Source organism: Eschscholzia californica, unplaced genomic scaffold (genome assembly GCF_041429995.1).
Source record: "Eschscholzia californica isolate CP2 unplaced genomic scaffold, dmEscCali1.0.p SCAF_3, whole genome shotgun sequence".
Taxonomy (NCBI): domain Eukaryota; kingdom Viridiplantae; phylum Streptophyta; class Magnoliopsida; order Ranunculales; family Papaveraceae; genus Eschscholzia; species Eschscholzia californica.
The window spans coordinates 13,338,991-13,354,167 of NW_028238420.1; the positions used below are offsets into that span (position 1 = coordinate 13,338,991).

General features: G+C 33.5%; 2 long non-coding RNA genes across 2 annotated transcripts; both read right to left on the reverse strand.

Moving 5' to 3' along the window:
• Positions 1–327: 327 nt before the first annotated feature.
• Positions 328–2,121, reverse strand: LOC147548527 (uncharacterized). Its single transcript, XR_015238158.1, has 2 exons — positions 1,950–2,121; positions 328–635 (listed from the first exon to the last, which is right to left on the reverse strand). It is a non-coding gene; the product is annotated as an uncharacterized LOC147548527 (long non-coding RNA).
• A 6,761-nt stretch (positions 2,122–8,882) lies between these two features.
• LOC147548528 (uncharacterized) lies at positions 8,883–10,006 on the reverse strand. Its single transcript, XR_015237765.1, has 2 exons — positions 9,714–10,006; positions 8,883–9,202 (listed from the first exon to the last, which is right to left on the reverse strand). It is a non-coding gene; the product is annotated as an uncharacterized LOC147548528 (long non-coding RNA).
• Positions 10,007–15,177: the final 5,171 nt, after the last annotated feature.

Consider the following 15,177-nt stretch of genomic DNA (forward strand, 5'->3'; position numbering starts at 1 on the left):
GAACACTTTAAAGAAGATGATAAGACTTCCCTTTTTGCTTCTCTCAGACGATCTCTTCATCTTCTATTACACGTGTAAACCCGAGTGTTAACACTCGTCTAGAGAAGAGGGAGATCTTCTAGAGATCATCACCACTTGTAACTTAAGAGGGAGAACCCACCCAACTAGAATCCACTTCTAAGATCAGCAGGCACCGCGCACGCGAGGGAGAATTCGGAACGTTTACTCGGTTGAGTCGCTTAGTTATAACACATGTGAGAAATTCGAGAAAGATAAGACAGTTGTAAAATAGTTAAAGGGGGAGAAATGTTCAATTGCACCGATGGATGGAAAAACATGCCAATTCTAATTCATTGAAAATTTATTTTGTTCTTACATAAAACATATATTAACCCACTATACATGTACCACATATTTGCTACTTTTTACTGTATGTCTTTAATTTTGCAATTCTACTGTAGGGCAGCATGAATAACACATGCATTTTGGACGACGACGTCCTTCACACTTTCCAGTTGAAAACCCCTCAATTTCGCAAATAGACGCACAATTTTCTGTTACGTCACAAACTCCTACAAACCTCTTGCTTGCATGCCTACATTGCTTTGCTTCTACCAATTTGAACCCCATCTTTTCTGCAAATATATTAAATGCCTAAATTTAATGTAATTAATTTTGAAATATGATTAGATAAATTATGAAACATATGTTTTATTTATTCTTTTACAAAATTTAACAAGTATGGTTTAGATCAAAACCAGTGATGGATCCAAGATTTATATCAAAACCAGCGGCAGATCAAGGATTTATATCAAAACCAGCGACGGATCAAGGATTAAGATCAAAACTAGCGGCGGATCGAGGATTTTGTGCAAAAGTTATATACACAAACTTAAAAAATTGCAATTTGAGAGCACAATAATCAATAAAAGATAAATTATCAACACTAATACATTATATAATATATGGTATTATGGATGTAAATTAGATGAAGGGGGATTTAGGTAAGACAAAGTTCATGATAAGTTATAATAATAAGAAAAAAAATCTTTTCATAAGACTAGGTTTGGAGGAGGCAATTTCTAGTATGAAGTTGCTTCACTATATGTGTTAATTTCGGAAGAAATAATTTAATTTTTCTTTAAAGGCCGATGGGTATTTCAAATCTTTCCATCTTGAAAATCATTCTTCATAATATTTTGTTAGTCCCTACACTTCACTCGAATGTCCACAACTATTTGGTTAGTGAGTTCTGCATCTACTTTGAAAATCTGGAGGTCACAAATTTAATTCACGATAGAGGTTGAATTATTCATTTATTGAAATGTGTTAAATACTAATATAAAAGTAAAGGTCGAAATGACTTTCAGACCCCTACGATAGTTTTAACGGTCTTTACGACCCAAGAAGTCTTTGATGATGATAGTTATACCCCTTTTCAATTCATGATGTAGTTTCGAACAATTCATGAAGTTAAACAAATTACGATGATAATCATAGATTCAAGAAAAAGAAAAAAAGATGATAATCATAGAGAAAATAAAATATTAAAAAACAAACAACCGTAGAAAATAGACCAAAAAAAAAAAAAGAAAACAAGATTTGAACAAATGGAAGTATGAAAAATAACATTTAACATTTTCATCCTGTTTTGTATGTGAAAACCAAGTTAAATGGACACAAACAGAAGGACATAAACAGGAGGTAAACATTGTTGAACATTAGTGAGGAGTTCAAATTCCCCTGAAAACAAAAGAGAAAGTAAAAGGATTTGAACCTAAGATCTCTAATGTAGAAAAATATGATATGTGGGATTGCATCCTCACATTTCTCTAACATAAATTAAACCATAAAATACCAAAAACCATTTAGCTTAAATGCAGGATTTGTAGACGATAGTCAATTACTTAGGAGATCAATATGCAAGAAAGTTGGAGAGTTAAACAAACCATTGGTAGTCAAAAGAAGAAGCATCGAGATGACCAACAAAGTTGTGATTGCAGTTACACGGGTGTTGCGCTCCATTGAATAAGAGAAAGTGACAAAAGGTGAAAGTCGATACGTTTATAACCTGTCTCTTCCACAGTATATAGTGAAAATGACTTTGGGATATTCATATATATATAGGAAAGCTACAACTACAAAAGAATCCATTTTTATTAGGATTTGATTAAGATAATCTCTAATGTAAAACTCAAAAGATACTCCATTAGTCCTATACGTCAAATCTCATAGATTCTCATTCCACGTGGCAATATAGAGATCCTCTATTCTTTTTGTAGTTCCTATGTAAATCTTTAAAGTTGTTTGTTTACCTATCTCTAGAGTGTCCTTTTGAGATATCTCATTTTAAGAGCATCTCCAGTGCAAAACTAAAAAAAAATCTGTATTAGTCATGTGTCAAGTTGTAATTTAGATTCTCATCTTAGGTATCAAAATAGAGATCCTCAATTCTTTTGTGTCTCCAAGGCAAAACTCTAAACTTTTTTTATGTGACATAAGTTATTTTTGAAAAAGAAATATATTTTTTTTTTTTTTGAAAATACATTAAGACTCGATTACTATTGGTTTAAATTCAGATAGTCGTGAGTTGGACAATTAGAGATATCTCAAGAGGAAACTCTAGAAATAGAGTATCCTCTTGAGATACCTCTGTATCCTCTTGAGCATTACATTGAAGATATTTTTTAAGAAAAACTCTAAAAATCCTATGTGGCACTCAAATTTTTTTACGATTGAGTGTTATACATTCGAAATGCTCTCATTGCCGCCACATTATCTTGGAGATTTAGGTTGAGTTTTCCATTGGAGGGAAGTTTTAGGAAAAAAAACTTAAAAATCTATGTGGCACTTAGAGAGTCGAAGATTGATTGTTGCATTGGAGATGTTGTAAGGAATTAAGTCTCCACTGTTATTAGGCTATAATTACTTTAGAAAGATATTTATGTATTAATCTGGTTCTAATATTTTTTATTTTAGGTTAACATCTTATAATTGGACAATGGGTAAATAGAGCTGAACTTTAACCAGCTCATAAGCGAAAGAACTTGTAGCCTAGAGTATATGTAAGATGGACCCTTTTTATTCTAATTACATTGTTGAAACATTAACAAGTCTCTATTAAACATATTTATAACGATAATAATGACTTATGAAGGGTAGCACTTGAGGTTGAGTGATAATGTTGTTTCATGTGGTATCTGGATAGATATTCATGTCATTTACATGACTGTATGATTAGAGAATATGCATTGGATAACCCACCATGCGAGTTCTTCAAGGAGTTGAACGTCATAAAACTCTCATTGACAAGATTCAAGAGATTCTTACAAAACATAAGTACTCCACTCATCTTATGTAAGGAATGTCACACTATGATTTCGTCAAACGTTGCATCGTAAAATGAGGCTATAAAGATGGATATTGGGTAGGACATATAAACATAAATCTAAGTGGGAGAGCAAGAATGGATTATGTCGTCCTAATTGATTTCAAATAGCCGTGTTGGATTGAAACTATTGTTAAAAAGTTGTAAGATATTAGAATTCCTCTTTAGATTATCCCATAAATTATATAAATAGAATTTACCTTATTCAAGGATATTTGGTAGATCGTATTTCCGAACTTGTAGATTCTTTAGGAGAAGTTTTCTCCATGCGGGACTCTTCAACCCCAAGTTTAATAAATACTTAAGATTTTCACTGATTGAGATCTTTCATAGGATTCGAGATTAAGCTGGTAAAGCATCAGGCACGCTTCTACCCCCCCCCCCCCCCCCCCCCTCATGTTTTGGGATTGAGGTATAAGCCCCACTACACGAACCCCTTTATCTTCTCTTAAATCCCAAGACAGACCTGGTTGTATTTGTGTCGAGACAGGGCTTAAGCACTAAAGACGATCGTACCGACCCCCGCAGTTCTAGACTTGAGTGGCAAACCTCGTTCGAATTCAACCACCCTGTTGGATTCATACGGTTTGACCCATTGGGGTTTGGTATTTTGTTGACTTATTGATCGTAGTCAACTAAGGAGCATTTTTCGGATCATCAGTGTTCTTTTATCTCATTTTGCTCTCATTTGATTCCACATGATCTTCTTCTTGATCCTTTACACTTTTAATTTCTGCCTTTTACGCTCATGTGAGAGGAAAATGTAATGTTTTACTTGTTTTATTCCAGAAACTTAGCTTTTTTATGACACCTAGCACAAAAACACACAAGTTGTTAGAAAATCAACCTAAAATAGGATTAACTCGTCTAATTTAAGTGATATAAATTTGACATTTTCACGCCACATCCATCACCAGTAGGGTGTATATCTCCCAAATTCAACGACTTTTTCTTCCAGGGTTGTGAAGATACTTCACAATTGTGAAAGTGGTGGAGCCTTCGTCTGCAATATGAATTCCTTATAATGCTTTCGAAATGGTCTTCTAAACTAACTCGAACACTCCTAGCTTTGGACTTCGGAGTAGACACCCTCTGTTACCTTTTAATAGAAGAGAAGAAGTGAACATGGTGTTCCTTCATAGGTCACGATTACATGACCACGTGGCACAATCATGTTTTCCGCGACAGACCCTTAACCAAGTCAACCACCTATCGAGATGTTCAACATATCACCCTTTTAATCCACTCCTGGATTGGTCTTCACCTAAAAATAAAGTAGGGTACAGTTGCTTCTTGCGAAGAAGTGGAAAGTGCGACACTACGAATCCCAGATGCCTAATCGCCACGCCTCACGTGTGATTGCATGCGCGTGGTATAAAGCATACAAATGACCTTATTATTCTCTTACTCACTTCCTCAACAATAGGTAACTGGTTTAACATGGGGAACTTTTCTTCTTCTTTTTATAAGATGTGGGGAACTTCTTTCTTGTTTTTATATGATGTGAGACAATGTACAAGCTAAATTCTTTTAAGCAAATACTATGTAGTCCAAAATTTATACCCCGTATTATACCATAATAACTGACTCAAATAAAGTCGGAATATTACGCAGACCTTGTTTTTTGGGTTAACGAGTTTTGTGAGGCAAATCTAACAATCATGAGATTTCCTTCTAACGACACATTTATGTCCATCAAAACAGAGAAAAAACCTAGCTAAGGGTCCACTTTGAACATTCTAGACGTCTTTTGTGGTCTCGTCCGAGGTTTGATCATGAATTTCTGTCATCTTCCTTCCCCGTGCTGATGTCAAAAATTATCTTTTTGGAATGAATCAGGGATTGAGACTGTTAATTTGAATCCCGCTTTGCTCTTCACTCATTTCGCTAATGCCTTCTTCTAAGCAAGTTTATTATCTTTTATAGGTTGCTTTAACCGAATGTGGGAGGTGGTGTTGATGAGGTGGGTGAGATCCACCATATTGTGTTGAAACTTCTATTTCGTAGTCTGAAGATTTCAGGATTCGTCTTCGGGATTATCTTGTATGTCTAATTAATAGATTTTACTTTTTATCAAGAATATTTGATAGATCGGGTTTCCGATCTTGTAGATTCTTTAGGAGAAGTTTCCTCCTCGCAGGACTCATGATGCCCAAATTTAGAGGATGTTTAAGATCCTTACCAACTGAGATCTTTAACAGGATTCCAGGATTAGGTCGCTAAATTCCAGCATTATACACACTTCTACATCCCATGTTTCTGGATTGAGGTATCATCCCCACTCACGAGGACCCCCTAGTCTTCTCTTAAATTCCAAGGCAGACCTGGATGTTTTTCAGTCAGGGCAGGCCTTATACGCCTAGGACGTACCGACCCCCAGTTCTGGGCTTGAGATGCAGACCTCTTGTGGATTCAACATCCATGTTGACTTGATACAAGTTAACCCTGTTGGCCTTTTTGTCATTTTTTTGACTTATTGATCATAGTTTCCGAAATTTTATATTTTCCTAGTTTTAGCAGTTTTATAATTTTAGTTGCTTTAGGGAAAATTTTCTAGTTTTTAACAGTTTTCCAATTTTGGTTGTTTTTAGCCGTATTCAAAGTTCTAGTTAGATTAAAGTTTTAGTAATATTAGACTTCTATTATTTTAGGGTTTCAAGCCTATATATAGGCCTTTTATTTTCAGTGTTAAGGGTGCTTTGTTTATTGAATAAATTTTCGTTTGATTTAATCAATCATAGATGAGCGATCTCTATACCTTTAGTCTCTTGCCTACAACATGCTGCATCATACTTCCTAGTGAGTTCGACCAATTGATGTATGACGAGATCACTTATTAGGAGATCTTCATGGCCCCCTAGTAATGCGGGTCCCAGTTCAACTTCCACCACTTCGATTTTGGTCGCTGGAGCGATTCCTTCTCGAGGGGTTTTTAAGCTTTTGAACCGGCCCTACATCTTTTTCCTTCTCTCTTTAAGCTGCCCTAGTAATAGTTACATAGATTCTAAGTTGTTGTTGCTTTCAGGGTGAGGTGCGAATGCACTAACAGTAGTTGACAATAAGTTATGCGAAAGGGTCTTTAGTCTGCTTTTCAACCTCTCTAGATCTTTTCAGGGACACTACCTCTTCCCAACCCTTTGAGAGGTTTGCTTATAAAACTTCTAAAACTTTCAAATCTCGCAGTTTTTCATCTGTGAGACGTTTAACATGGGCAACTGAATTTTTGGCCCTGAGGCATTCTACCTCATTAGCTAGATCACAAGGGATTCATTTCTCATGAATTTCATCTCTGTTTGCTCCTCTTTCTCTCTTTACAATAACCGATATATCCCACGTCCCCCTCTCTCTTTATACTGTAATTTTTATCTATGTCTTCCATCGTTTCATTTCAAGAGATTGAGGAGATAAGAAATTCCAATCAATCTCTCTGGAATAAAGCTGTTCTCGCTCTCTCTCTCTAGAAAATATCTAGCTCTCCCAATCGATAATCACTCTCTCTAGCCAATATCTAACTCTAAATTAATTTCTCTATTTCTCAGTAACGATATCGTTCTTTCTCTATACAATCGATCACCTTCTTTCCTTCTCTGTTTCTAAATCTCTTTTGATCTCTCAATACGATTCAATCTTCTATTGTGAATATCTCAATCAGTTTCTCTCTCTAAATAATCTCTCCATCAATCTCTTTCGATCCTCTCTTATTTCTTTCTTTGGTATTCTGAAAGTCCCAACTTTCTTTCTCTATATACTTTTTCCTGAGATGAGAGAAAGGTAATGATAAGAAAAACTCCCAGAAATATGGGAACCACTCAATTATCAATGAGAGTTGTAAATGAGGGTGATAAAATACTTCTCCGGAGAGGGAAAGAAGTTACGACACATCGTTCGATTAGTCCACACGTCTCTGAAATGAAGTAAGCCGCTGGATATAAATGCACGCACAGGAGAAGTACGATGGCTCTTACGTTGGATAACACGAGATCATGCGCTCTTAAAGAATCCCGAAACACACCAGTGTCTGACTGAATATAGCCCGCATAAACTCGCAACCATTTGATTTGGTTTCTTTGTGCGCGTTACGTGTCGCTGGAAGATCTATGTTGACTTGATTTTGCCTCAAACTTTGACCTGCTCTAATTTTCTCATCCGGTCTCGAATCTGACTTCTGTTTTTGCCTGAGTTCGCCTTAGAAGACATTTTAGTAAGAGATCCAAACATTTCATCAAAATAACTTCTTGAAATGGATTAACTAGCTAATGTTAAAAGATTCAGATGTAACTTTTTTATGTCTCATCATCAATCATCTATATAGCACTAATTTACTGATGTCAAAATTTGTTTTTCTGAAATCAATCAAGGGGTTGAGACTGCTACTTCGAATCTCGCTTTGCTCCTATTGACCTTGGGTGAAACCAGCAAAGAACTCGGAAACCTCTTTGACGCTCAAGACAATCAGATTGCCCTCGGAAATAAATAATTGAGGATTGAGTGAACCCGCGTTTATGGAGTTGTGACTTACTCGTAGATTGAGAGCTTTTGTTCCCTTGTCTCGCTCATGCCTTCCTCGAAGCAAGTTGATTAACTTTTATAGGCTACTTTGACCGACTGTAGGGATACGGTGTTGATGAGGTAGCTGAGATCCATCGTATTGTATTGGAACTTCTATTCCGTAGTCTGAAGATGCCAAAATTCAATTTCGGGATTATTTTGTATGTCTGATTAATAAAAGTTACTTTTTATCATGCATGTTTGATAGATCGTGTTTCCGATCTTGTATATTCTTTAGGAGAAGTTTCCTCTTTGCAGGACTCTTGATGTCAAAGTTTAGTGAATATTTAAGATCTTCACCGACTCAGATCTTTGATAATATTTTGGGAATAAGTCGGTAGGCACGCTTATACCCCCCGTGTTACAGGATTGAGGTATCAACCACACAACGCGGACCCCCTAGTCTTCTCTTAAATCCCAGGGGCATACCTGGTTGTATTTGAGCCACGGCAGGGCTTAGGCATCTAAGACAATCGTTTCGACCCCCCATTTCTGGGCTTGAGAGGCAGACCTCTTTCGGATTCAACCTCCATGTTGACTTGATACGGATTGACCCGTTGGGTTTGTGGTCCTTTCTAACTTATTGACCGTAGTCAACTGATGACCATTTTTTGTATCATCTCTTCGAACGACGACCATTCATCTCTCTTCATAACTTCCCTTTTTTTATTTTAGGGATTTCAAATGGGAGCCCGGGAGCCAAAATGAGATTTCATATGGAAGAATTTGTGGTGTCTAACGTGGGATGTTCAATTTTAAACTACCACAATGGAAAGTCAAAAAATCAACACCACCGCATCAGTATGCTGACTGGTTATGGTGTTTGGTATGTGGCCCCTTATGGCAATTTAGCATTTGCATCTAACATCAATACCTTAAGGTGATTTTTGGTTAATGTTGTAAAGGACATATTCAATGCACAAGCATGTCTAGAAAAACCAATGGATGAAAAAACATGCCAATTCGAATTCATTCAACAAATTATTTTCTTCATACTTCAAACTATATTAACCCACCATACATGTACTACTTATTGCTACTCTTGACATTATATACATTTTTAGTTTTGCGATTCTACTGGAGGGCATCCTATATAACACACGCATTTTCGACGATGACGTCCTTCGCATTTTCCAGCTGAATATCCCTCAGTTTGACAAACAGCCTCACAATTGGCATCTATGCGGCAAACTCCTACAAACCTCTTGCTTGCATGCCTACATAGCTTTCTTTGTTGAGCTTCTACTAATTTGCACCCCATCTTTTCTGCAAATATTTCAAATAACATAAATTTTAGTATAAATTACTTAATTTTAGAAAATGTAATAAGCATGATTTAGATCAAAACTAGTGGCGGATCCAGAATTTTGAACAAAATTTATATTTCCAAGTTAAAAAAATTCAAGCACAATAATTAACAAAAAAAATTATCAACACAAATACATTATATAATATTATGGATGTATATTAAATTAAGGGCAGAGTCAAAATTTTACGAAAGAAAAGGTAAACCATTAGTTAAAACGGTAAGAAAAACAAAAATTGATTCATATGACTAGGTATGGAGGAGGCAATTTCTAGTATGAAATTGCTTGAGTATATATCTTAATTGTCGAAGAAATATATTAGTTTCCTTTTTAAAACCTAAGGATATTTTAAACTATCTTTCCATCTTGAAATTATAGGATCTCAAAATTTTATTCTCTTATATGAGAGGTCAACTTAGCTCAGTTATATATTTATATATATATAGAAAAAATAGGAAAATTAAACAAACCATTGGTAGTTATTAGAAGAAACACCAACACGGCCAACAAAGTTGTGATTGCAGTTACACGGGTGTTCCGCTCCATTGATTAAGAAAAAATGACAAAAGGTGAAAGTTGATACGTTTATACTTCGACTCTTCAAGTAGTATATTGTGAAAAAGACTTTGAAATATTCATATATATATAGAGGAGAGCTACAACTACAAGAATCCCTTTTTATTAGGATTTGCTGAAGAACATCTCTAATGCAAAACTCAAAAGATTTTCTGTTAGTCCTGTATGTCAAATCTCGTAGATTCTCATTTCTACATTGCAAAATAGAGATCTTTTATTTTTATTTTGTTTCCAATGGAAATCTCTAAAGTTGATTTGTTTATCCACGTGGCATGATTATTTTTGTAAATGGATGTTTAAGTACTTTGAAGATATGTCAAATCTCATATATTCGCATTCCTACGTGACAAAATAGAGATCTTTTATTTTTATTTTTATTTTTATTTTTATTTTGTTTTCAATGGAAATCTCTAAAACTGTTTTGTTTATCTATGGGCATGATTATTTTTGTAAATGGATGTTTAAGTACTTTGAAGATATATGAAGACTTGATTTCTACTTTTTAAAATTCAAAACCGATCAGTTGGACAATTACAGATATTCAAGATGAAACTTTATCTCTAAAGTTTCCTTTCGAGATATCTTTAGTTAAGAGCATCTTCAATGCAAAACTCAAAAAAAACTTTGTTTATCATGTCCATGTTTCAGTTGAGATTCTCATTCCTAGGTGAAAAAATAGAAATCATCAATTCTTTATCGAAACATTCAAAAGACACCCATTAGTCATACAAGTCAAATTTCATAGATTTTTCATTCCGACGTGGCAAAATAGAGATTTCTTTTGTGTTTCCAATGGGAATCTCTAAAATTGTTTTGTTTATCTATGTGGCTAAATGAATATTTCATTATTTTGAAGATATCTGGAAACTTATTTCTACTTTCTAAACTTTAAAAAATGATGGGTTGGACATTTACAGATATATCAAGATGATACTTTATCTAAAGTGTGCTTTTCAGATATCTTTATTCAAAAGCATCTCCATGAAAAACTCAAAAAAAATATCTATATATGTTAAGTTCCAATTGGGATTATCATTCTTAGGCGGCAAAAATAGAAATCCTCAATTCTTTTGTGTCTCCAATGCAAAAGTCTAAACTTGTTTTAGGTTCCATGGGGATAAGGCCCAAAATAAACCCAAAAAGGGATTAGTGTCTATCTTCCCACAGAAAGGGATTTTAGTCCTTTAGCATTTTGGACCCAATTACCCTCGTAGACATGAAATATCTTCCGACCCAATCCCTTTCAATTCCCGCCTAGATTTTAAAGAGTCAGACAACCCGAATCCATCTGACACAACAAAACACATACTTCAACCAACAAAACGTATACTTCAACCAACAAAATGCGTACTTCATCTCAGTTTCTCTCTTTAGAAACCGAGATGAAGCATCCCTCTCTCTCTCTCTCTCTCTAGATCTCTTAATATTTCTTGTTTCCTAAGCATACATTTCTGAAGGTTCATCAAACACATTGTAAAGTACAGCCGGAACCCTAAAAGTCAGAAATAAAACACCATCAATGATTCATCATCTACATGTTCAAGCTTCTTCTTCATCTTCAAGCTCCATTAACGATTGGTAATGGTTTATTAAGGTTTGTACCGTTCATCTTGAAGCTTTCTTTTTGTTTTCATTTGTATTGTTTCATCTTTAAGATTATGTTTCATCATCTTCATTTTTTTAAGGTTTCATCTTCAAACTTATGTTTCAGCGTCTGTACCATTTCACAAATTGTTTATTACAAAATACATTTTGTATCGTCCATTTCATACATTTTTTGTTCATAAACATGTTGTTTATTATGTTTTTTATTATGATTTTTCATATTGTGATTTAAAAATGAGATTTCCATTCACAATTATGTGCAATTTGATGTGTTATTATCCAGTAAAAAATATACTTTTGTAATACGTAACAAAATACATTTTTTAACCCAAAATGATGTGTTATTATCCAGTAAAAATACCAAAAACGAAAATGAAAGTTTATTAGCAGAAGAAATATATATGTTTTATGAGACATTTCCTATTTTAGTAGATAAATAATATTAATTGTTGATTGGATAATGTTGATTTCAGATAGCTAAATAAATTTTTTTTCTGCAGATTGTTGAAACAAGTTCTAAGAACAAAAAATAAATAAAGGGAATTCAATAAGAGGCCGCATGGTTGATGTGGTTGGAGAGCCTAAATTTATACCAGATCGCAAATTGAAAATGGAAAATATTTTGATATTTTTTCACTAACAAACAATATAATTTTGTTAACAAATACAATTTTTTATTGAAATATCTATTTTGCTTGAAGCAAATTGTGTTTTTCATCTACTTAAGTATGTTTTCATATACAAATGTTGTTTTGTAAACAACAAAAACTGTTATGTTATATTTTCAGTCAAACAACGATAAATTTTAAGTTGAAAAATATAAATTTTGTTAGCGGCAAAATGAGTATTTTCATCTGTCAAACATATATTGATTATGAAAAGTTATATAGAACATACACAATAATGAGAATAATTTGAAACATAATGTACTTTACTATTGCAATAATAAAAAGCGTCCATTGCATTTCAATGGTGCCCAACCATTGATTTCATTTCAACAGTGGCAACCATGAACTCGCCAACTACAGTCTTCTATTAGGGCAAACTGTAGTGTAGTCTTCCATGGCAAAAACTGCAGTGACACGCTTAAAATCATTCTTCACAAACTTGAAATCGTGACCGTGTTTATACTTTATCGAAGAAGGGCGCACCCAAATGCCTTCACACCTTAGAGTATAGATGACCAACGTGAGCGGAAATTTTATCGCAACCCTCAGATTTGAGAGTCGTCTTCTCTGCTGAGTTTGATGATTCTTTGGGATAATCCATGAGCATTATTGTAACTGACAATATAAAAATAAATTATTATGATAACAGAAAGCATGATGAGTACAAAATGAATTATGTATCATACAAAGAAATGTTGAATGAATTGCCCAATGTTTATGGTACATAAATTGTTTTTTGCTACACAAAATGAATTGTGTTAGTTATCTGTATCATAATGTTTATGGATACGAAATATATAACTTGTTAGTACATAATATGTTGTGTATCAAACGTACATTAAAATGTTTGTCAGAAATGATTCAGAATAAATAAGTGATTTATTATGAAACAATATGAGTTTCATTGTAAATTTAAGTTTGTTAAAGAACAAAACGTCTTTTGTTATATACAAAATATTTTGTGTATCATACATTTGTTAAGAAGTGTAATATGTTTGTAGATCTGACATGAATAGTTATCAAAAAATCTAAACAGAGACGGAATACGATGATGGAGAACAAAATGTGTTTTGTTATATACAAAATGTGTTATGCTCCATATAAAATATATTTGTTCCATACAAAATATGTTGTGTATCATAAATATGTTAGCTTCAAAATCTGTAAGTATCTCTGACATAAAAAAAAATCTTAACAGAGATCAAAAGAAGGAATAAGATGATAGAGAGATTGAGAAAAAGAACTGGACATGAAGATGATTATGAACATGAAGATTAATGAGAAATTTTAATAAAAAAATGTTATGCTTTATGTGAGAAACAAACAAAACTCCTCTGTGATAATGGATTTTGGATTTAAAAGATCATGATGATGGTGAATAAGAGGAAAAAAGCAGAACAAAATTCTGTAAAGTTACCTAAAAACATAAGAAGATGATGGAAACCTGATGGTATACCCTTGGAGAGAGAAAGTAAGGAGCTCGGCTAAAGATCTTTTGATGAAAACCGTGATGATGCGAAGAAGATGAAGATGATGAACGTAGAAGATGAAGATGATGAACGTAGAAGATGAAGATGATGAATGAAGAAGATAAAGGTGTTGAACTAGATTTTCTTTCCTTTTAGTTTAGGGTTTCTATTTTGAGAAAAAAGTTTCAGAGAGAGAAGATGGACTGCTAATTGGTTACAAGAGGAGAGAGAAAAAGAGAAAAAAATAAAAAGATTTTCTTTGGGATTGGTTTTGAAAAAGGCGTTGGATCTCTATATAAAAATGTTATAAAGGTATTAGAAAAAACATATATCATAGGGCTTTGTGTTTCGTATGGAAACTAGGAATAACAGGGCGGGGGAATGCCCTTTATGCAATGCAGAAAAGTAGACGAGGTATTCAGTTATTTAACTTTTCTTTGTTTTTTACACTTTATAGTTTTAACTTTTAAGACCAATACTCCGTAAAGATAAGTGTAGCGTTCTAGAGATATAAGATTTAACTAAAGTTATTAATGATTTTTAGACAACAAAATTATTTATTCCAAAAAAGATCTAGTTTTATTTTATAGATAGCTCAATGCAATGTTACTTTTTTTGACACATATGTGTTACTATAAATGTTTACAGATTATGACATAGTTTTTAAATGTAAGGAGTTTCAAGTCCAGTTGAATGGAGTCCCAAATGTTAAAGAAGAAAAATTAATTCAAACTCAAATTGGGTGTTACAGGGATAAGTATTGACTGTTTTCAATTTACAGAGACCAAATGCCTTATTATTTACCGAAACATATTTGAAATTTTCAGAAGGCGTGACAAATAATACATAAGCAAAAGGTTTATTCCCAAATAAGGGCTTTTTCCTAAACGGAAATCCAAAATTCGCAATTCATATATGGTTCGAGACGGTTAAATTTATTATTGCAATAAAAAAATAAAAGTATAAAATACACAAATCCGATTTTTCACATGAGAGTTATTGTACAAATGAACAACAAATCGCGCCTGAACATTCCTCATACGTTAATTTATTTGAATAAATAATATTAAATTCTCGAATAAATACAAACAAATTACTCCCTCCGTCCCATTTTGTTTGACCTTTTGGGAGATCCAACTTATTAAGGATTTTCATTTGTTACTTCCTAACTAAATGTATTTTCCTATATCACCCAAATTTACTTTAGAGTATTACAATGAAAACTACATTGGAACTAGTGTAGGACCAATAGAAATTTTTTATTAGTATTAAAAGTAAGGGTAGATTGGGAAACATCAATAAAACTAGTAATAAATAAGTCTTATTTAAAGTAAGTGGACAAACATTTTGGGACTTCCTTAAAAGGAATAACACTCAAACAAAATGGGACGGAGGGAGTAGTAATTTTAGTTTAGTTCACAAAATTAACTCGTTTAGAATCTAGAAAAAGAAGACAGAATACTGTGGCTTGTGAGAAGCTTTAGTGATAGAAAGAGAGAATGAAAAAGATTAAATACTTTGAAAGAGGAAAAAAAGACCTTTCACTGGATAGTTCTAAACTACTAGAAGAGCTCTATTAGAGGTTTAAATTAGGTAATTAAGTATTGAAGTTATTC